Below are 25000 nucleotides of genomic sequence, written 5' to 3'. Positions count from 1 at the left end.
GTCATTTCCAGTCAGTGACACATTTCTCTCAGTGGTAGCAGCAGGTATCTCATGAAATTGGAAGAGAAATCAGGTTTTTTGCTCTGAAATGTTTTGAAAAAGGAGGAAGGAAACATTTTCTCTGAACCCCCCCCCCCCCCCCCATAAATCAGAACTGGAGGATATAGCATATCTGAATGTCTTAATGCATATCCCATTTATAGTGCAAGTATATTTCATTGAAAAATGTAATACATGGAGAAATAATGATAAAAAGTAAATGATACAAGATTTAAAACATCAGTTCTCCCTTGGTTCGAAAGATCAACATAAGTGCAAAGAGCGTACCCTTTTGACACCTGTGGCCAACGTGACGCCCTGTTCAAGTAACATGTCTTGGGCGATACGTGAAACGGTCTTCTCTACCAGAACCACGCTAGGTTTCAGGTCCATGATGCGGGCCACGTAATTTTTCAGAAACTCGTGCTCCTGACAAAGACCATATAATTATGAATGTTTACTTCAAAATGTCACATTCATCTGAAATAAATGAGCATCTTAGCCCGAGAGCAATTTATGACATTCCGAGAAGAAATGAAAGCACCAGCAGAACAATTAATTCCACATACATTTGCATACAAAATTAAAAATAAAATAAAAGACTGGAATAACAAGTTTGAATTGCGAACATACCCTGTGGGAGTTCATTCGTACAACTCTCAGGTGAGCGATAGCACGGACGACAGATAGTTTTGAAATTTGTTAAGATTTCCATCGCATCAGAAAAAGAAACCAGAAGACCTCACAAGAGTGAGGCTCGTTTCATATCATTTGCGACTTAATTTTGCATTGGGCATCGCCCAGCGCAATATATATATATATATATATATATATATATATATATATATATATATATATATATATATATATATATATATATATATATATATATATATATATATATATATATATATATATATATATATTGTTGCGGTCTTCGCGCCCGCCGGCGTGCGACGGCCACGTAACTCGAATCGCGGCACGTCGCCCACCGGACGGACAATCCAGTCGTGACCCTCTCGGACTAACGCCGGGAACCAGTCACGGGTGGACCTTTCGGTCTCACCGCGATCGAGCCAATCAGCCCCCGCGTGGGATAGGGTTGCTCGCCAAATTCGAACTACCTAAGTACCCACGCGGAGGGTAGACCGGGCGATCGCACCTCGCCGCAGGTCGACTTCGGACACGGGCCACTTAAGCGACCCGTTCCGTACTATCAGAATAACCGAGCGGTGTTATCGTCGACCTCGACGGTTCGATTAATTATCGGGCGTACTCAGCCCACTACCAACCCTTTACGTGAAGCAAGATGGGGATTCAATGGGGGAAAAGACGAAGCGAAGCGGGAGACAGTTCAACAATAAAGCACATTTATTCGCGACGAACGGAAAGCACACAAATACAATTCCACCAAATGCACACAAAAAAGAAAACACAATTCCATTTACACAAAAAGCAAACATAAAAGTGAAAACACAGTGCAGAGCTAATACCGACTACCGAGCACACGGCAACACTTATACAATTCTACTTCACAGACGGCGCCGACAACACATACCCAAAACCAAGGAAAAGAAATACCCTCAAGAATGAGGTAGGCCTGGGGCCGAGACCTGGTCGGGCCTACCCGTCTGGTGATGAGACGCGGAGCGGCGATGGCCCCGCAACCCGCGGGCCTCGTGGACAGTGCCTGGCAGGGGGTGGGAACGGGGCCCCCTTGGTCGCACTATCTCAGCGCGGGGGGAAACAGGAGGGGGGGTTGCTGATGCTCGGGGTATAGAGGATCTTTATTATGTGCGACGAGCGTCTCCACCTCGGCCAGGTCGCGCTGCCGGCCTCCCTCGGGCGCGCAGCTCCTTGCACGACGCGAGCACCCTTCGTCCGACTCGCCGCCTCTCCACAGCTCGTCCCCTCCGTTCCGACTCTCCTTCGCCTCGTTCCGACCTTTACGACTCCCTTCTTCCTCGTTCCGACTTCTTACTGCTCCTTTCTTCCTCGTTCCGACTTCTTACTTCCTTTTACTGACGAACACCGTCCTTTTATCCCCCCGTAACTTCGCCTTTGACCCCCTCCCTTTGACCTTTCAACTCGCTCCCCATTGGCCCGACAAAAAGTGGGCGTGAAGGCTTTTTGATCCACAAATTTGCATATATCGATCGCCCTGGGGCGGGGCCACCCGCCCCTCGCTCACCGATTGGACGGCAAAAAGTGGGCGTGTGTCGTTTTGGATCCGTTTTTGAAGCAGAAAATCCGTGATTTTGTACACGCTGTTCAACGTGCGCCCTACACGAGTCCAGCATCGGTGCCCATGAGTGGCGCGAGACGACGGCGATGCGATGGTGGCGAGTTGTGACGGTAAAGGTCGTGGCGGTTGTGGTGAAGCGGTGGTTGTGGTCGGTGGTTGATGTTGTGGTTGTGATGGTGGCGATTGGTCCAAAATAAAGATAGTAAAAGAAAAACGGCTATCCTGAAGAGTCGCAGCACGTATAAATGACATGTATTCCCACTAGACAACGGGTTTGGGCCTAACTACACATGCACTTACCGAGATACCTCACCTAAGGGACCTGAATGGTGGTTTGCGAATCTGGTAACCACAACACTACCCCCTTCCCTTTTTACAGACTCGTCCCGAGTCGTCAAATTTTCGTGTGCCATCATGTGTAGTTTTCCCCTAGTACATTTTACCTACGGATCCCTGAGTGCGACATTCATGGTATTCGTGTCCCCAAAATAAATAACCTGAGGGCTGCGTAACTATCTAAACAAACTCACTCACACGGACGACTTAAATAAAATTGCCGGCGCTAAGACAAACATGCCGGGGGCGCACTCATATGTACAGTACATCTTAACCTTAACTTACAAATTTTACACTAAACCATGGCCCAGGATCATTGAACTCTGCAAAAGAAAAGCAGTTAGCAGGGAGCCAGGCTGCCCGCATGCAGTCTCTGGCTCAAAAATGCAGGTGACAGGGAACGTGGCTGGCTGCTCACACGCAGTCCAAGGCCTTCCCTTTTGAACTGAACGCACTGAACCACAACGGTGCATGGGCCGCACAACGCAGTCTCCGTGCCAGCTCAAGTGGCACACGCAATGAGCACAACGAATGAATGGATGAATGGATGGACGCAAAACACGGTGCACGGGCTGCCACTGCAGGCCCGTGTTGTAGCTGCCAACAGGGCAGTTCTCGCAGCTTGCAAACTGTTGCTTTTACGATCCTGGCGCACATGGAAATGAACAGGGGGGGGCAAAGCAAAAATTGAACGGGGCTTGTGAACATGGGCAGTGGGCATGGCATGGCAAAGGTGAGCAGGCAAACACAGCCCGCAGAAGAAGGCCGCTGCAGGCAAACACAGCCGGCAGACAAACTGGCCGGCACAGGCCTCGAAGAAAAACAGCCAGCAGCTGAACTGGCCGGCACAGGCCTTGCAGCACACAGCTGCCGATGATCCAGCCGGCACAGGCCTCGCAGCAAAACAACAGCTGCCGATGAAGTTGGCCGGCACAGGCCTTGAAGAAAAACAGCCAGCCGGCAGATGAAGTGGGCCGGCACAGGCCTTGCAGCAACACAGCCAGCAGATGAAGCTGGCCAGCTTTTGCCGTTCAGTGGAGGTTGGTGGAGGGAGTGCGGTGGTGCTGGCCACTTGGAAGGCGGGCTCGGACCTACCTTCCTGTCTCCCTCCCACCTATCGCCTTTGCCTGTCACTGTACATACCCACTCCCTTAATTTGTCAAACCCCAATTTAGCCCCAACTTATTTTTTTGTTGTTTTTATTTTTACTTCCCCACTATAAATCGTCCCCTAACCCCCTTTATCGTCCTTGTTCGGCTAACCTATACTGTCACCTAGCCTACTCCCAACCCCTACGTTCCCTTCCCGGAGGGGAATAAGGGAGAGCTAACGTCCTGTGTCGAGGCCCAACGAAGCCTCAGAATGGCCTCCCCAGAGTTCGGCGATCTTAACACCAAGTGGGTCCAGCGGCCCACAACGACAGCGAGGGGATGGATGGTGCGGAGGGGTACATCTCCTAATCTACCCTAACCATTAACTCTTAAACTACCCCGGGGCTTTCAACAAGCGCCTCTCGCTTAAACTATTGGTTCTATAAACCCAGATTCCCGTCGCCTGTGTTGGTGTCCTTACAATTTCGGGCCTCGCCCCCCAATTTTCTCTCCGTGCCCTCACACGGTCTCCTGGCTGGGACACGTGGCTCCCTTTGGCAGGCACGACCCTCTGCCGAATCTCCCGCTATGGCACCCCGGGCACTACACTGCCTCCGAGCCTACCAGCTCCCTAACACTGGGGAGTGCCCCCCATGGCACCTCCCCTGAAACGCACACGTGGCAGGCCGGCCTCCCGGGCCCCTTTCCGAGGGTCACCCGTGCCCACAACACTGCCCACGCGGCTAATGGCGCCCCGGGCCCCCGCACCAAGCAGGCGCACCCGTGCCCACTACTCTATCCCGGCCCCCCATGGGCCCTTGGCCTACCGCGGCCGACTAGCCTGGTGCCCGGGGTACCCACTCAGCGATACTCACCTTTCGCAGCCACGCTCCCAAGCCCGTCAACAGGGCTCCTGCACCCCTCCAAATGGGTCTCGAGCCTACTTTCCCACCAACAACAAAACGACCTCCATTTTTCAATTTGACTAACCCAGCTAACTCACTCTACACTGACCCCGGGGTCCCTTGGGCGGGAGTCACTCCTCCCCCCAATCACTCATCGCACCATGCATTCCCCATTCACTCCATACACACAGACCCGCTGGCCTCACTCACTCAACAAGCACATGCTTCCACTTCACTTACCAACAACTCTTCAACACACTCACCGCTGAACTCTGCCATTCTTCTAACTACATCCCCTAACTGACTCGTGCTCCCACGTCGTCCCTTAAACTAGTAGCACGTTCCTTTTAACACTACGTAGCTAAACTACGTCCCCTCTACACATCCACAAGTCTGTCACTGTTCCCAAATAAATCATTTTATTTCCCATTTTCCCATCCTAAATCTGGCTACAATCCCTCTAACTAATCCATTCCACGGACTCCATGAGGACTTACCCCTGCCCCATGAAGTCGGTCTAGCTAAGCTAACCCTTCCCCCTAACTAGTTTCCATCCTGTGCCCAGGGTAAGGGGGTCTTTCACCCCTTGCCCAGGAATCCTGTACACCCGAAAGTGAGGCTTGCTTTTTTTTTTTTCATGCGCAGCACCTGCGCGGCAACTCAGAGCTCGCGCACTTTGCACCTGGCCGTGACGTCATGCAGCTGCACGTGTTCCTCGTCCCTCCTTGGACGGTGCCATCCGGCAGAGATACCCCTCCTGCCGGATTCCAACCCCACGTGCAGCCATGACGTCACCGTGCGCAGAAAAAAAACAAGCCCCAAGTCTCGAGGGGTTCCCCACGCGAACACATGTGCTTTGCCCGTTGGAGCTTAACACACACGATCGCGTGGAGAACCCGTCCGGTCCAAATCCATTTACCTGCCTAAACTTTGTCCGTCCGCGGGATCGGCAAATCCACCGCGTGCGTTTCCGGACCGGGACTTCACTCTCGCAAGCGAGCACGTGGTGGTCTCGTGCGTTGCACAGCACGAACCGCGTGCTCACTGCTGGGTGAACCCGGCACGGTCCTCGAAACAGCTACAGCCGCTACCCGGCTTTCTCTCCTCTGTCGCAGTCGTCGTCTCCATTCCACACACGCATACCTGCGTGTTACGACGCACACAGTCCACACCATCACATTCACACGGGGAGACGCGGCTGCGTGCTCCCGCATGCCAACCGACATCTCCCTCTCATACCGCTCTCTCACACACACGGTCTCCCTGGCACACAGCGACCTTGCACACGGCCGTTCACTCACGCGTGCCTCACTACTCACACAAACCATACTACTCACACGTGGTGCTCCATTCACTCGCGCGGGGGCACTCACCCGCGGTTCCTCATCCACACTGGCCGTTTCACTCACACACACGGCCTCACTCATACAGGCCGTTTCACTCACACCCACGGCCTCTACCACACACGGTGCCTCATCCACACACGGCGTGCTGGGAAGCACACACTCCGGCACCATACCACTCACACACGGGGTCGCTTCCACACACGGTGCCGCACTCACACCTTGCACCACACACACAGGGACAACCACACTGGGGATTCGTGTCCCCACAAGGGTCTCCGGGGCCTCTACACCCCCCAAGCTCTCCGTGCACCCGTCCACAGCACTCGTCCCCTCAACCTCGCAAAGCACGACCGAACTCACCTGGTCGTGACTCGCCTCAAGGGGGCATACTCCCTCCCCTTGTTCCTGAAGGGGGCCATCCAGGTGCTCGCACTGGGTCTCTACACGCTCCGCGAGCTCACCCCCATTGTCCTCCACTACCTCCGTGTGTGCGTGCGCGTCACTTGCCCCGTCTTCATCGTGTAGTCTTCCCTCTATCGTTCCCATCTCCCGTGTCTCTGCCAACTCTTCACCCTTTACCTCCCTTGTCTCAACTATTATTTCTGTTGTCGTCACCTCGTGTCTCGTCTCACACGTTTTGGTCTCCCCATTTAATTTTTCCCTTTCGGTCATCGTCACGACCCTCGCCCAACACGTTCCACGAATTATTTTTTCACCCGCCTCCACCGCGGGCCCGTCAGCCGTTGCACCCCCACCCAGCTCGTTTGTTCCGACACGTGGAGTCGCCATTTTAAGTTCCCTGCTCACGGCCTTCATGCCCGCCTGCAGGCTTCGGCCCATGTTCTGCGTCTCACCCCGTAGTTCTTTCATTTCTTCCTTCATGTTCTGTGTATTCGCATCCATCGTCGTTTTCACTTCATTTGTATTTGTATCCATCTTTTCATCCATTTTTTGTGTATTCGCATCCATCTTTTCGTTCATGCCTTTCATTTCGTTTTTTATTTCATTTGTCATTGCCGCCAGCATGGCGCATAGCTGGGCCACGTCGGGTGCACTCAGCTGAGCCGTTTCAGCAAGGGTTTTGGTGGAGAGGGGGGGGGAGGTGTCATACACTGCGGCCGCTGCCGCACCCATTTCAGGTTCTGGGTTTAGTTGGGCGAGTCCGTGTTCCTGCACAATCAACATTTCCTGCTCAGGGATTCCATCCTGGACCATGGACTCTACATTATTACACATATACATTTCTAATACCCCCGGCTCCCGCTCGCCTTGAGACGCCATCTTGCTTCTCGTGAAGGGTTAATTTGCTCGCTCGTAATTTGGAGGGAATCGGGGGTCGCTTCTCTCACCCCTGGACCGATTCCCGTGAATTTAGCCGGAGACAGGAGAGCCCGTTTTCCTGTTCTCCGATACCAGTGCCGCGAGGAGGGCGATGAATTTGTATCGCACGACCTGACACCAGTGTTGCGGTCTTCGCGCCCGCCGGCGTGCGATGGCCACGTAACTCGAATCGCGGCACGTTGCCCACCGGACGGACAATCCAGTCGTGACCCTCTCGGACTAACGCCGGGAACCAGTCACGGGTGGACCTTTCGGTCTCACCGCGATCGAGCCAATCAGCCCCCGCGTGGGATAGGGTTGCTCGCCAAATTCGAACTACCTAAGTACCCACGCGGAGGGTAGACCGGGCGATCGCACCTCGCCGCAGGTCGACTTCGGACACGGGCCACTTAAGCGACCCGTTCCGTACTATCAGAATAACCGAGCGGTGTTATCGTCGACCTCGACGGTTCGATTAATTATCGGGCGTACTCAGCCCACTACCAACCCTTTACGTGAAGCAAGATGGGGATTCAATGGGGGAAAAGACGAAGCGAAGCGGGAGACAGTTCAACAATAAAGCACATTTATTCGCGACGAACGGAAAGCACACAAATACAATTCCACCAAATGCACACAAAAAAAGAAAACACAATTCCATTTACACAAAAAGCAAACATAAAAGTGAAAACACAGTGCAGAGCTAATACCGACTACCGAGCACACGGCAACACTTATACAATTCTACTTCACAGACGGCGCCGACAACACATACCCAAAACCAAGGAAAAGAAATACCCTCAAGAATGAGGTAGGCCTGGGGCCGAGACCTGGTCGGGCCTACCCGTCTGGTGATGAGACGCGGAGCGGCGATGGCCCCGCAACCCGCGGGCCTCGTGGACAGTGCCTGGCAGGGGGTGGGAACGGGGCCCCCTTGGTCGCACTATCTCAGCCCCGGGGGAACAGGAGGGGGGGGGTTGCTGATGCTCGGGGTATAGAGGATCTTTATTATGTGCGACGAGCGTCTCCACCTCGGCCAGGTCGCGCTGCCGGCCTCCCTCGGGCGCGCAGCTCCTTGCACGACGCGAGCACCCTTCGTCCGACTCGCCGCCTCTCCACAGCTCGTCCCCTCCGTTCCGACTCTCCTTCGCCTCGTTCCGACCTTTACGACTCCCTTCTTCCTCGTTCCGACTTCTTACTGCTCCTTTCTTCCTCGTTCCGACTTCTTACTTCCTTTTACTGACGAACACCGTCCTTTTATCCCCCCGTAACTTCGCCTTTGACCCCCTCCCTTTGACCTTTCAACTCGCTCCCCATTGGCCCGACAAAAAGTGGGCGTGAAGGCTTTTTGATCCACAAATTTGCATATATCGATCGCCCTGGGGCGGGGCCACCCGCCCCTCGCTCACCGATTGGACGGCAAAAAGTGGGCGTGTGTCGTTTTGGATCCGTTTTTGAAGCAGAAAATCCGTGATTTTGTACACGCTGTTCAACGTGCGCCCTACACGAGTCCAGCATCGGTGCCCATGAGTGGCGCGAGACGACGGCGATGCGATGGTGGCGAGTTGTGACGGTAAAGGTCGTGGCGGTTGTGGTGAAGCGGTGGTTGTGGTCGGTGGTTGATGTTGTGGTTGTGATGGTGGCGATTGGTCCAAAATAAAGATAGTAAAAGAAAAACGGCTATCCTGAAGAGTCGCAGCACGTATAAATGACATGTATTCCCACTAGACAACGGGTTTGGGCCTAACTACACATGCACTTACCGAGATACCTCACCTAAGGGACCTGAATGGTGGTTTGCGAATCTGGTAACCACAACACTACCCCCTTCCCTTTTTACAGACTCGTCCCGAGTCGTCAAATTTTCGTGTGCCATCATGTGTAGTTTTCCCCTAGTACATTTTACCTACGGATCCCTGAGTGCGACATTCATGGTATTCGTGTCCCCAAAATAAATAACCTGAGGGCTGCGTAACTATCTAAACAAACTCACTCACACGGACGACTTAAATAAAATTGCCGGCGCTAAGACAAACATGCCGGGGGCGCACTCATATGTACAGTACATCTTAACCTTAACTTACAAATTTTACACTAAACCATGGCCCAGGATCATTGAACTCTGCAAAAGAAAAGCAGTTAGCAGGGAGCCAGGCTGCCCGCATGCAGTCTCTGGCTCAAAAAATGCAGGTGACAGGGAACGTGGCTGGCTGCTCACACGCAGTCCAAGGCCTTCCCTTTTGAACTGAACGCACTGAACCACAACGGTGCATGGGCCGCACAACGCAGTCTCCGTGCCAGCTCAAGTGGCACACGCAATGAGCACAACGAATGAATGGATGAATGGATGGACGCAAAACACGGTGCACGGGCTGCCACTGCAGGCCCGTGTTGTAGCTGCCAACAGGGCAGTTCTCGCAGCTTGCAAACTGTTGCTTTTACGATCCTGGCGCACATGGAAATGAACAGGGGGGGGCAAAGCAAAAATTGAACGGGGCTTGTGAACATGGGCAGTGGGCATGGCATGGCAAAGGTGAGCAGGCAAACACAGCCCGCAGAAGAAGGCCGCTGCAGGCAAACACAGCCGGCAGACAAACTGGCCGGCACAGGCCTCGAAGAAAAACAGCCAGCAGCTGAACTGGCCGGCACAGGCCTTGCAGCACACAGCTGCCGATGATCCAGCCGGCACAGGCCTCGCAGCAAAACAACAGCTGCCGATGAAGTTGGCCGGCACAGGCCTTGAAGAAAAACAGCCAGCCGGCAGATGAAGTGGGCCGGCACAGGCCTTGCAGCAACACAGCCAGCAGATGAAGCTGGCCAGCTTTTGCCGTTCAGTGGAGGTTGGTGGAGGGAGTGCGGTGGTGCTGGCCACTTGGAAGGCGGGCTCGGACCTACCTTCCTGTCTCCCTCCCACCTATCGCCTTTGCCTGTCACTGTACATACCCACTCCCTTAATTTGTCAAACCCCAATTTAGCCCCAACTTATTTTTTTGTTGTTTTTATTTTTACTTCCCCACTATAAATCGTCCCCTAACCCCCTTTATCGTCCTTGTTCGGCTAACCTATACTGTCACCTAGCCTACTCCCAACCCCTACGTTCCCTTCCCGGAGGGGAATAAGGGAGAGCTAACGTCCTGTGTCGAGGCCCAACGAAGCCTCAGAATGGCCTCCCCAGAGTTCGGCGATCTTAACACCAAGTGGGTCCAGCGGCCCACAACGACAGCGAGGGGATGGATGGTGCGGAGGGGTACATCTCCTAATCTACCCTAACCATTAACTCTTAAACTACCCCGGGGCTTTCAACAAGCGCCTCTCGCTTAAACTATTGGTTCTATAAACCCAGATTCCCGTCGCCTGTGTTGGTGTCCTTACAATTTCGGGCCTCGCCCCCCAATTTTCTCTCCGTGCCCTCACACGGTCTCCTGGCTGGGACACGTGGCTCCCTTTGGCAGGCACGACCCTCTGCCGAATCTCCCGCTATGGCACCTCGGGGCACTACACTGCCTCCGAGCCTACCAGCTCCCTAACACTGGGGAGTGCCCCCCATGGCACCTCCCCTGAAACGCACACGTGGCAGGCCGGCCTCCCGGGCCCCTTTCCGAGGGTCACCCGTGCCCACAACACTGCCCACGCGGCTAATGGCGCCCCGGGCCCCCGCACCAAGCAGGCGCACCCGTGCCCACTACTCTATCCCGGCCCCCATGGGCCCTTGGCCTACCGCGGCCGACTAGCCTGGTGCCCGGGGTACCCACTCAGCGATACTCACCTTTCGCAGCCACGCTCCCAAGCCCGTCAACAGGGCTCCTGCACCCCTCCAAATGGGTCTCGAGCCTACTTTCCCACCAACAACAAAACGACCTCCATTTTTCAATTTGACTAACCCAGCTAACTCACTCTACACTGACCCCGGGGTCCCTTGGGCGGGAGTCACTCCTCCCCCCAATCACTCATCGCACCATGCATTCCCCATTCACTCCATACACACAGACCCGCTGGCCTCACTCACTCAACAAGCACATGCTTCCACTTCACTTACCAACAACTCTTCAACACACTCACCGCTGAACTCTGCCATTCTTCTAACTACATCCCCTAACTGACTCGTGCTCCCACGTCGTCCCTTAAACTAGTAGCACGTTCCTTTTAACACTACGTAGCTAAACTACGTCCCCTCTACACATCCACAAGTCTGTCACTGTTCCCAAATAAATCATTTTATTTCCCATTTTCCCATCCTAAATCTGGCTACAATCCCTCTAACTAATCCATTCCACGGACTCCATGAGGACTTACCCCTGCCCCATGAAGTCGGTCTAGCTAAGCTAACCCTTCCCCTAACTAGTTTCCATCCTGTGCCCAGGGTAAGGGGGTCTTTCACCCCTTGCCCAGGAATCCTGTACACCCGAAAGTGAGGCTTGCTTTTTTTTTTCATGCGCAGCACCTGCGCGGCAACTCAGAGCTCGCGCACTTTGCACCTGGCCGTGACGTCATGCAGCTGCACGTGTTCCTCGTCCCTCCTTGGACGGTGCCATCCGGCAGAGATACCCCTCCTGCCGGATTCCAACCCCACGTGCAGCCATGACGTCACCGTGCGCAGAAAAAAACAAGCCCCAAGTCTCGAGGGTTCCCCACGCGAACACATGTGCTTTGCCCGTTGGAGCTTAACACACACGATCGCGTGGAGAACCCGTCCGGTCCAAATCCATTTACCTGCCTAAACTTTGTCCGTCCGCGGGATCGGCAAATCCACCGCGTGCGTTTCCGGACCGGGACTTCACTCTCGCAAGCGAGCACGTGGTGGTCTCGTGCGTTGCACAGCACGAACCGCGTGCTCACTGCTGGGTGAACCCGGCACGGTCCTCGAAACAGCTACAGCCGCTACCCGGCTTTCTCTCCTCTGTCGCAGTCGTCGTCTCCATTCCACACACGCATACCTGCGTGTTACGACGCACACAGTCCACACCATCACATTCACACGGGGAGACGCGGCTGCGTGCTCCCGCATGCCAACCGACATCTCCCTCTCATACCGCTCTCTCACACACACGGTCTCCCTGGCACACAGCGACCTTGCACACGGCCGTTCACTCACGCGTGCCTCACTACTCACACAAACCATACTACTCACACGTGGTGCTCCATTCACTCGCGCGGGGGCACTCACCCGCGGTTCCTCATCCACACTGGCCGTTTCACTCACACACACGGCCTCACTCATACAGGCCGTTTCACTCACACCCACGGCCTCTACCACACACGGTGCCTCATCCACACACGGCGTGCTGGGAAGCACACACTCCGGCACCATACCACTCACACACGGGGTCGCTTCCACACACGGTGCCGCACTCACACCTTGCACCACACACACAGGGACAACCACACTGGGGATTCGTGTCCCCACAAGGGTCTCCGGGGCCTCTACACCCCCCAAGCTCTCCGTGCACCCGTCCACAGCACTCGTCCCCTCAACCTCGCAAAGCACGACCGAACTCACCTGGTCGTGACTCGCCTCAAGGGGGCATACTCCCTCCCCTTGTTCCTGAAGGGGGCCATCCAGGTGCTCGCACTGGGTCTCTACACGCTCCGCGAGCTCACCCCCATTGTCCTCCACTACCTCCGTGTGTGCGTGCGCGTCACTTGCCCCGTCTTCATCGTGTAGTCTTCCCTCTATCGTTCCCATCTCCCGTGTCTCTGCCAACTCTTCACCCTTTACCTCCCTTGTCTCAACTATTATTTCTGTTGTCGTCACCTCGTGTCTCGTCTCACACGTTTTGGTCTCCCCATTTAATTTTTCCCTTTCGGTCATCGTCACGACCCTCGCCCAACACGTTCCACGAATTATTTTTTCACCCGCCTCCACCGCGGGCCCGTCAGCCGTTGCACCCCCACCCAGCTCGTTTGTTCCGACACGTGGAGTCGCCATTTTAAGTTCCCTGCTCACGGCCTTCATGCCCGCCTGCAGGCTTCGGCCCATGTTCTGCGTCTCACCCCGTAGTTCTTTCATTTCTTCCTTCATGTTCTGTGTATTCGCATCCATCGTCGTTTTCACTTCATTTGTATTTGTATCCATCTTTTCATCCATTTTTTGTGTATTCGCATCCATCTTTTCGTTCATGCCTTTCATTTCGTTTTTTATTTCATTTGTCATTGCCGCCAGCATGGCGCATAGCTGGGCCACGTCGGGTGCACTCAGCTGAGCCGTTTCAGCAAGGGTTTTGGTGGAGAGGGGGGGGGAGGTGTCATACACTGCGGCCGCTGCCGCACCCATTTCAGGTTCTGGGTTTAGTTGGGCGAGTCCGTGTTCCTGCACAATCAACATTTCCTGCTCAGGGATTCCATCCTGGACCATGGACTCTACATTATTACACATATACATTTCTAATACCCCCGGCTCCCGCTCGCCTTGAGACGCCATCTTGCTTCTCGTGAAGGGTTAATTTGCTCGCTCGTAATTTGGAGGGAATCGGGGGTCGCTTCTCTCACCCCTGGACCGATTCCCGTGAATTTAGCCGGAGACAGGAGAGCCCGTTTTCCTGTTCTCCGATACCAGTGCCGCGAGGAGGGCGATGAATTTGTATCGCACGACCTGACACCAGTGTTGCGGTCTTCGCGCCCGCCGGCGTGCGATGGCCACGTAACTCGAATCGCGGCACGTCGCCCACCGGACGGACAATCCAGTCGTGACCCTCTCGGACTAACGCCGGGAACCAGTCACGGGTGGACCTTTCGGTCTCACCGCGATCGAGCCAATCAGCCCCCGCGTGGGATAGGGTTGCTCGCCAAATTCGAACTACCTAAGTACCCACGCGGAGGGTAGACCGGGCGATCGCACCTCGCCGCAGGTCGACTTCGGACACGGGCCACTTAAGCGACCCGTTCCGTACTATCAGAATAACCGAGCGGTGTTATCGTCGACCTCGACGGTTCGATTAATTATCGGGCGTACTCAGCCCACTACCAACCCTTTACGTGAAGCAAGATGGGGATTCAATGGGGGAAAAGACGAAGCGAAGCGGGAGACAGTTCAACAATAAAGCACATTTATTCGCGACGAACGGAAAGCACACAAATACAATTCCACCAAATGCACACAAAAAAAGAAAACACAATTCCATTTACACAAAAAGCAAACATAAAAGTGAAAACACAGTGCAGAGCTAATACCGACTACCGAGCACACGGCAACACTTATACAATTCTACTTCACAGACGGCGCCGACAACACATACCCAAAACCAAGGAAAAGAAATACCCTCAAGAATGAGGTAGGCCTGGGGCCGAGACCTGGTCGGGCCTACCCGTCTGGTGATGAGACGCGGAGCGGCGATGGCCCCGCAACCCGCGGGCCTCGTGGACAGTGCCTGGCAGGGGGGTGGGAACGGGGCCCCCTTGGTCGCACTATCTCAGCGCGGGGGGAAACAGGAGGGGGGGGGTTGCTGATGCTCGGGGTATAGAGGATCTTTATTATGTGCGACGAGCGTCTCCACCTCGGCCAGGTCGCGCTGCCGGCCTCCCTCGGGCGCGCAGCTCCTTGCACGACGCGAGCACCCTTCGTCCGACTCGCCGCCTCTCCACAGCTCGTCCCCTCCGTTCCGACTCTCCTTCGCCTCGTTCCGACCTTTACGACTCCCTTCTTCCTCGTTCCGACTTCTTACTGCTCCTTTCTTCCTCGTTCCGACTTCTTACTTCCTTTTACTGACGAACACCGTCCTTTTATCCCCCCGTAACTTCGCCTTTGACCCCCTCCCTTTGACCTTTCAACTCGCTCCCCATTGGCCCGACAAAAAGTGGGCGTGAAGGCTTTTTGATCCACAAATTTGCATATATCGATCGCCCTGGGGGCGGGGCCAATTCGCCCCTCGCTCACCGATTGGACGGCAAAAAGTGGGCGTGTGTCGTTTTGGATCCGTTTTTGAAGCAGAAAATCCGTGATTTTGTACACGCTGTTCAACGTGCGCCCTACACGAGTCCAGCATCGGTGCCCATGAGTGGCGCGAGACGACGGCGATGCGATGGTGGCGAGTTGTGACGGTAAAGGTCGTGGCGGTTGTGGTGAAGCGGTGGTTGTGGTCGGTGGTTGATGTTGTGGTTGTGATGGTGGCGATTGGTCCAAAATAAAGATAGTAAAAGAAAAACGGCTATCCTGAAGAGTCGCAGCACGTATAAATGACATGTATTCCCACTAGACAACGGGATTGGGCCTAACTACACATGCACTTACCGAGATACCTCACCTAAGGGACCTGAATGGTGGTTTGCGAATCTGGTAACCACAACAATATATATATATATATATATATATATATATATATATATATATATATATATATATATATATATATATATAAATAAAGACCACAAGGGAAAAACCAGAGATATCACTTTTTTATAAATTTCAGGGTTATTGCACCTGCCAATAGTTGGCAACATAAGGTTTCCTCTCACAATATTACTTTAACAAATAACCAGGGGTGTCACATAATTTATATGGCATAAAGTTTCGCCATGCAATGAAAAAACAAGTGTTGTCAAAGCTGAACAAGTAGAAACCCAGAGTTGTCAGTACTTTACTCATGGTTATCTCCCTTTCATTCATGTTTACTGTTCCACCATAATATTCAGAGTTGAGAAACTAAAAAATGAAAGGTTGCAAAACTTTCACAGCATAAACTCTGAGCACTACAATAGCCTATTTGGTTATATCATGGGCTCCGTAGTTGGTGCATATCGTGGTTCAAGCCGAGTCAAACCTTTATTGTGACTTTTATGGGACCCACGCCGTGGCTTAATGGTTAGTGCGTCTGAGTACCCATCCTCATTCGATGTACCCACCGCCCAATCAACCTGCTTAGGTATATGAGGGAGTCACAGAGGTGACTTCGGCTATCGCGGGGGTGCTTTATCCTTGGTTTCCTCCCAGTTTTCCATCATATTAAGTAGTACGGAGTAAGAAATGGAGAATCAGTCGTCATATAAGCGAAATACCCTTGAGCATGGCGTTGAACACCAAACAAAAAAACAATGACCGTTTAATGTTGAAAAAAATAATCTGTGATTACCAGTCATCTAATGTATGCTAATAACCAACAAGCATGAATTTGCGACACATCCTGGGTTAAAATTGCATGGCAATTATTAAACAAGGGAATAACTAGTGATGTCAGTTTGCAACATTGATTCGTTCTTTGCTCTTAAATTAAATAACACAGAAGCTTGGCAAATGCTACATATTTAATTTAATCGGCCAATGATCACTCTTCCTTTTACTGGAAAATAAATCTATATGACAGTTATTAAACAGTCCACCAAAGTCTTGAAACTTTCGTTTTCAGTTTCTTCAAAATCGAACTTATCCTGACATCTCTAGTTTTCCCCTTGTGATCTATATATATATATATATATATATATATATATATATATATATATATATATATATATATATATATATATATATATATATATATATATATATAACAATTTAAAAAAAACGGACCGAAAGGGCTGTAATCTCACTTTGAGCTCAGTTAATGCCTGCAGTGACCTCAAGAATATACCTGTCAAATTTGGTCCGGTTTCTTTCACGAATAACCGAGAAATAGCAATTTTAAGAAAATGGACCGAAAGGGCCGTTTCTCGGGCCAAAGGACCGGAATCGCACTTTGGGCTCAGTTAATGCCTCTGTATACGTGTCTAGTATATGCCTGTCAAATTTCATCCAATTCTGTTCACAAATAATGGAGAAATAGACGTTCAAATGAAGTGGACACAAGAAGAGAGAGAACGCGAGCAGTACTTAGACCCCGTGGGGTGGAAGACCCCATAGGTAAAAATTCCAATTGAATCACCAGTTACAATGCAATATTCACCTGCAATAGGATGGGGTCAATGGAGGACAGCTTGGTCTCTTCTCGGTACAGGTATTCAATTGAACAGGACAAGAGCAAAATCTTGGGGTTCTTAACGTAGCTGCTCATCTGTCATATGCACACAATATCATATAAATATCACCCTCCACAATGCTAACCCCCCCCCCCACTGCCCCCTCAGAAACAAAACCCAATTCAATTCCTCAAAAGCAGAATTCAGGCTTCAGCTTAGGGCACATCACACATTGTAACCAACACAGTGAAGGTGGTTCGGTTAAAATGCTTTCAAAATTAAAACGAAGGTTTTGATCGGTGGATTGAAGCAAGGCCAAAGCAGTTCTTTGGACACAAATTTTTAGCACCTTGTGACATTGCAGGTCAGGATGGGTATATAAAGAAAGCTCAACAGGCACAGGCTAGAACTTATCCCTTCAGTGACTTATTGAACCTTCAGTTTTCACATTTAGTGTAAATTAATATTTAACTGAACGCTAAAATAATTTATTGCGTTCTTCAACAAGTAGTTACCAGTTACCATAAACCAAACCTTTCTGTTTTTAAACCTCGTTTCTGTGCACAATAGTTGCCTGAACAAATTTGTTCACTGACATTTAAAACACGGTCCTGGAAGGTGTCTGAAGAAGGCCGAGAGGCTCTTATGGTTTGTATAAACCAAAGTTGACCCGAGCAAAGAAAATTGTAAATGATACTCACTTTTTTGTGGGCAACATTCTTTGTGCAAACAAATCCATTCACCACTTCGGAATCGAACTTCTTTCCTCCAGGAATCTAAGCACCCAAAAAACCCACTAAAGTTGTGATGTAAAACTTTAAATCATGTGCATTTACATATTCCATGTACAATTAGCCAAACCTCAAAATGCGTTTGTTTCATTGCAACCATTGGTGGGACAGCTGGCTTGACTCCACCCACAATTGGAATCTGACTCAACCACTGATAGAAATCAATCATACATTCACCATTTTGCTGCTCCGTTAGGCCCAAGACATTCAAAAGCAATATATTTATAAGCACCATGCCTTCCTTAAAACTGTTCTCTTCAATATGAAAAAAAGATCAAAAGTGACAGTTAAAAGCATCATCAAATATTGAAAGGTTGCAGCCAATTAGTCACAGGCGCCCTGAGGCATACAGTTTGTGTCAGCCCCAGGTTTCAAGCCTTCCTGCTTATAGGATGATTCCTTCATGGCCCAGTGGAATTGCAATCTAAGCTATATAAACACGATGCATTATATGTGTATGCCTGGTGTTGGCTTAATGGTAAGGGTGGTGTGCTTGAGATCCAAGCATCCTAAGTTCAAAGCCCCCTCACCTGTTAAATTAATACCAGGTGGGGTAGACTCTGCCTGTCATCCTTCCGAAGTCGGCAAAATGAGTGCCAGCTTGCTGTTATCCTGTGGCGGAGTGGCAACATGTCCAGGATTGTGCCCAATAGCCAAGGAGACTGCTTCGGCAGCACCCAACACTCTGCACAGAGTATGGGCCCATTGGATGGATTATATGTGTACATAAGCAATAGCCACCTTTTGGCTTCATTACACACCAGAGTTGTTTTTTCAGAGGTATAGAGAAATCGAGCCAGCGTTCTATGCCTATACAACACACACGTATTATTATTATTATTATTATTATTATTATTCAGGAGCAATCGAGGCTGTGTTATGCACCATGTGTTTGTGCATTTCACATTAATGCCTGAAGCACATCAAAGAAATCTTGCCCATGTTTACCCATTCATGTTTAGAATCCTATTTCAACCCTTTCCCATTTCCTTCTTGCAAATAATTAATGAGACATAATCCATAACTTTGTACATGTTGTAACCCTCTGTATTGTGTTCAGTTTTGTGCACCAATCATTTTGATTGGCTTTTCCCCTTGTACTTATAAAATTTGGAAAGGGTAGTTCATTGTGAGCAAGTATTTGGCCAAACATAATTTTATCCTGCATAGCATTTTGATGAGACGTTTCCTCGAGCAGTTAATAAATCGAGAAACATTTCTTTTCTTCAAAAAAAACCCAAAAATTAAAAATTAAAAATTAAAAGGACAGAACTGTGAAACAATGTCAAACATAGCAATCGAATTTTATTTTTTTTCCAGATCACACAAACTAATTTATTCCACAAACTAGAAAGCATCCTAAAATGCAAAGGCCATCCATAATCTACTTTGGCCTCAAAATAACCTTGACAAAAACTTCAAAATAAAATAAAAAATGTTGCATCGATTACAGTAAACCCTTAAATATCATGGGTTTGAATATTGCGTTTTTGACCAATCGTGGAAACCTCTCAATACACAGATTTAATTATCAAGGAGCTTAATTTGGACAAATTGTGCTTTTTGAGCTGAGCTGTGATGGTAAACTCGTAAACTATTAATAATGGAATGGCACCAAAGTGTAAAATGATACACAAAAGTGATCCTTTTAATTGTATTTATTTGCTGGTTTACGAAGCTACAGAATGATTCATAAAATAAACACAGACAGGTTACAGAGGAAAATTATTAAAGAGATTAATAGGGGAGAGGTGGTGTGGGTGAGTGGGCAAGTTTAATCGCTTTGAAATGTTGAATTTGCTTCAACACACAGGAGACTTAATCATAAAGCTGATTTGTATTTATTTTTGGCTGCTGTTGACCTTCCTCTATATTTTCTCAAAGCCCAGGGACCTAACGCCGTTATTCCCATAGGAAGTTGGTTTTAACTATCATAGTTTTGAATACTGCGACATTTTCCAGAAGCGTAACCCCTGCATTATTTAAGGGTTTACTCTAATTTTTGTTCTCCATATTCTCAAAATGAAGATTTCTTGAAAATTTGATGACAAAATCTCAAATGGTTGAATATATATATATATATATATATATATATATATATATATATATATATATATATATATATATATATATATATATATATATATATATATATATATATATATATATACATACATCTTCTTCCTCTTTCGGCTTGCTCCCGTTAGGGGTCGCCACAGCGGATCAACCGTCTCATTTCGCTCTCTCCTCCACATCTTCCATTGACACTCCAACCACCCGCATGTCCGCCCTCACCGCATCCATGAACCTCTTCTTTGGCCTTTCCCTTCTCCTCCTGCCTGGCGGCTCCATCTTCAACATCCTTCTCCCGATATACTCCGTTTCCCTCCTGTGCACATGTCCAAACCATCTCAATCTCGCCTCTCTCACTTTGTCTCCAAACCATCCTACCTGCGCTGTCCCTCTAATATGCTCATTCCTTATCCTCTCCATCCTCGTCACTCCCAACGAGAATCGCAGCATCTTTAACTCTGCCACCTCCAGCTCCACTTCCTGTCTTTTTGTTCACGCCACCACCTCCAAACCATACAACATAGCTGGTCTCACTGCCGTCTTATATACTTTCCCCTTAACTCTTGCAGCTACCCTTCTGTCACAAATCACTCCTGCAACTCTTCTCCACCCACTCCATCCTGCCTGCACTCTCTTTTTCACTTCTCTCCCACACTCTCCGTTACTTTGGACAGTTGATCCCAAGTATTTAAACCAATCCACCTTCCCCACCTCAACTCCTTGCAACCGCACCATACCACCACCCTCCCTCTCATTTACGCACATGTACTCCGTCTTACTCCTACTGACTAACATTCCCCTTCTCTCCAGTGCGTACCTCCACCTCTCGAGGCTCGCCTCAGCCTGCTCCCTACTCTCCCTACAGATCATGATGTCATCCGCGAACATCATAGTCCATGGAGACTCCAGTCTGATCTCGTCCGTCAACCTGTCCATCACCATTGCAAACAGGAAAGGGCTCAGAGTCGATCCTTGGTGCAATCCCACTTTAACCTTAAACCGGTCCGTCATTCCGACCGCACACCTCACCGCTGTCACACTGTCCTTATACATATCCTGCACGATCCTCACATACTTCTCCACCACTCCCGACTTCCTCATACAATGCCACAACTCCTCTCTTGACACCCTATCATAAGCTTTCTCTAAATCCACAAACACACAATACTGTAACTCTTTCTGGCCTTCCCTATACTTCTCCATCAACATTCTCAAAGCAAACATCGCATCAGTGGTGCTCTTTCCTGGCATAAACCCATATTGCTGCTCACAGATCGTCACCTCTCCTCTCAACCGAGCTTCCACTACTCTTTCCCACAACTTCATGGTGTGGCTTAACAACTTTATCCCTCTGTAAATCACCCTTATTCTTGAAAATCGGAACCAGTACACTTAATCTCCACTCCTCCGGCATCCTCTCACTTTCCAAGACTTTATTGAACAATCTGGTTAACAACCCCACTGCCATCTCTCCGAAGCACTTCCATGCCTCCACTGGTATACCATCTGGGCCAACTGCCTTTCCACTTTTCATCTTCTTCATAGCAGTCCTCACATCATCCTTACTGATCCACCCCACTTCCAGATTCACTATCTCCACCTCTTCCAACCTTCTCTCTCTCTCATTTTCTTCATTCATCAGCTCCTCAAAGTACTCCATCCACCTTCTCAACACACTCTCCTCGCTCGTCAGCACATTCCCATTTGCGTCCTTTATCACCCTAACCTGCAGCACATCCTTCCCAGCTCGGTCCCTCTGTCTTGCCAATCGGTATAAATCCTTTTCCCCTTCTTTTGTATCCAACTTCTCATACAGCTCGTCATATGCCTTTTCCTTGGCCTTTGCCACCTCTCTTTTTGCCTTTCGACGCCACTCCTTGTACTCCTGCCTCCTTTCTTCACCTCTCTGACTATCCCACTTCTTTTTCGCCAACCCCTTCTTCCTTATACTTTCCTGTACTTCCTCATTCCACCACCAAGTCTCCTTATCTTCCTTCCTCTGTCCAGACGTCACACCAAGTACCTTCCTAGCTATCTCCCTCACAACTTCTGCTGTCGCTGCCCAATCATCCCACCCATCTTTTCCACCATCCAACGCCTGTCTCACCTCCTCCCTAAATTTCACGCAACAGTCTTCCTCCTTCAGCTTCCACCATCTGGTCCTTGGTTCAGCCCTCACTCTCTTCCTCAACCTCACCTCTAAAGTCATCCTACAGACCACCAATCGATGCTGTCGAGCTACACTCTCCCCTGCCACAACCTTACAGTCACTGATCTCTTTCAGGTTGCATTTCCTACTTAAGATGTAATCCACCTGTGTGCACTTTCCTCCACTCTTGAATGTCACAGTGTTCCTCCTTCTTCTTGAAATACGTATTTACCACTGCCATTTCCATTCTTTTTGCAAACTCTACCACCATTTGCCCTTCCACATTTCTCTTGTTGAGACCGTACCTACCCATCACCTCCTCATCCTCTTTATTCCCTTCCCCAACATGTCCATTGAAATCTGCTCCAATCACCACTCTTTCATCCTTGGATACACTCTCCACCACTTCATCTAACTCACTCCAGAAATCTTCTTTATACTCCATCTCACACCCCATATGCGGTGCATATGCACTGATGACATTCATCATCACCCCTTCAATTTCCAACTTCACACTCATCACTCGGTTAGACACTCTCCTCACCTCCAATACCCTCTTGACATAATCTTCCTTAAGGATTACCCCGCCACCATTTCTCCTCCCATCCACACCATGGTAGAACAGTTTGACACCACCTCCAATGCTCCTTGCCTTATTCCCCATCAACTTGGTCTCTTGTACCCACAGTATGTCCACCTTTCTTCTCTCCATCATATCAGCCAACTCTCGCCCTTTGCCAGTCATCGTCCCAACATTCCGAGTTCCAACTCTCACCTCCACACTTCTACCCTTCCCCCTCTCCCACTGCCTCCGGACTCGCCTTCCCCGTCTCCTTCTCCTCCTTCGCCCAGCAGTAGCACAATTTCCACTGGTACCCTGCTGACCACCGGTACCGGTGGCGGTCGTTGGTAACCCGGGCCTCGACCGATCCGGTATGGAAATTCGTTTTGTTGTCCGCATAATGATTTGGCATAGGTTTTTACGCCGGATGCCCTTCCTGGCGCAACCCTGGTCGCCTCTTACGACACACAGGGATATGGTACACCTATTCTAACCGGGGCATACACTGGGCCCAGTACAACTGGTACAAGGCCCAGTACAATATACATATATATATATATATATATATATATATATATATATATATATATATATATATATATATATACATATATATATATATATATATACATATATACATATATATATATGTATATATATATATATATATATGTATATATATATATATATATATATATATATATATATATATATATATATATATATATATATATATATGTATATTGTACTGGACATACATACAAAGAAGCTATTACAAAACCCCGTTTCCCACTGCACAGGTAGACAGGCTAATAATTATTATAATAACGATTATAATCGCATGTTGAAGATTTTCTAATCTCCAACCAACCGATAGCCTCAATTTGATGCAAAATTTCATGAAGAAACAAAAGAAAAAGAAAAATGAACAAAACCAAGGAATATAATCAGCTTCCATCTCTATTCATGTTATTTTCTATCCTCATTAACCATCCTTTATTACTTGTATGTTGCTACAGCACACATGCATGCATGCACGCACACAAAAAGATTTTAAAAAAAACCCCAAAAACATGCCTAAACAGTACAAGCCATTAATTGAGGTGCCGAAATAGGGATGATGCAAACAATGCCCACATGGAATTCATAATTACAACCATGCCATATTATGAACATCATTGGTCCACTCGTTTTTGGATTACATTTGACATGATCTGGGGTTATATGGTGTACATGAGTGGTTGTGCAAACATTTCCCTGCTGATGTACTTGCGAGGTAACATGTTGCTACTCCCTCTCATTCCTGGATTCTCTATGTGGTGTATAAGCAGCGAGTAGTGTTGCTGGGTAGTTTACTCGTTTCATTATAAAGCACTGAGCTGATGTTGAATGGTAGTTCTTTTTACCTCCACCAACCCAAGGTGGACAGAGGTTATGTTTTCACCCCTGTCTGTTTGTTTGTGTGCAGGATATATCAAAATGTTGTGGACAGATTTAGATGAAATTTGGGCATTACGCTCCTTAATCATGTCATGAAGGTGCGAGAGGATTCTGGATGAGACGATACGGAAGAGTGGGGAGGAGAAGATCGGAGAAGAGCAGGGGACGACGGATGGGGTGTTCACGCTAAGACAGCTGGTGGAAAAGAGGTTGTAGGTGCAAGGTGAAATGGCATTGGGATTTCTGGATCTGGAGAAGGCCTACGATACTGTCCCAAGAGAGATGGTGACACCGAGATGGATGGGAATGCCAGAAGCAGAAGCTAGGATGGTGGAAGGGATGTACCACACAAGCAAACAAAGGGAAGATGTCCGAGTTTTGATTGGTCCTAAGATGTCCGAGTTCAGTGTGAACATGGTAAATCCGAGGCAGATGTGTGGAGGATGATTCATACGATTGCAAATACTGTATATGGAGGAGGGTTGAGGAATTAATGGCAGATAGAAAATATCAGGGAAATTGAAATGGAAGGTTCTGATGTCATGTGTAATGCCAGCCTACCTTTACATTCTGGAAACGGTGGCACTGACAGAGATAACAGAGGGTGCAGGTCTGCGAGAACAACTGGGTCAGAGGATTGAGGGAGTGAAGAGGGTGGATATGAGGAGGATGCATGAACTGAGGGACGAGATTGGTGTGCAGATGAGCTTGACAGGGAAATTGGTGAATTGCCAGCTGAGATGGGCTGGACACTTGGTGTGGATGGGGGAAGAGAGAATGGCAAAGAGAGTGGATCGGTCGAGGGAGCAAGGTAGAAGGAA

The 25000-nt window shown here is 49.5% G+C and overlaps 1 protein-coding gene and 1 long non-coding RNA gene across 2 annotated transcripts in view; one reads left to right on the top strand and one right to left on the bottom strand.

The window, feature by feature from the left end:
• Positions 1-25000, top strand: part of PIKFYVE (phosphoinositide kinase, FYVE-type zinc finger containing) — a 199576-nt gene that overhangs the window by 74360 nt on the left and 100216 nt on the right. The window lies entirely within an intron of this gene.
• LOC147021746 (uncharacterized) lies at positions 299-18767 on the bottom strand. The gene is made up of 4 exons (XR_015060912.1): positions 18486-18767; positions 17866-17940; positions 17152-17259; positions 299-468 (listed from the first exon to the last, which is right to left on the bottom strand). It is a non-coding gene; the product is annotated as an uncharacterized LOC147021746 (long non-coding RNA).

Source organism: Eptatretus burgeri, chromosome 8 (genome assembly GCF_056783735.1).
Source record: "Eptatretus burgeri isolate ZD-2024b chromosome 8, Ebu_testis_v1, whole genome shotgun sequence".
NCBI classification, from domain to species: Eukaryota; Metazoa; Chordata; class Myxini; order Myxiniformes; family Myxinidae; genus Eptatretus; species Eptatretus burgeri.
The sequence above is the reverse complement of the archived record's forward strand: the minus strand, read 5'-3'. Positions and strand labels throughout refer to the sequence as shown.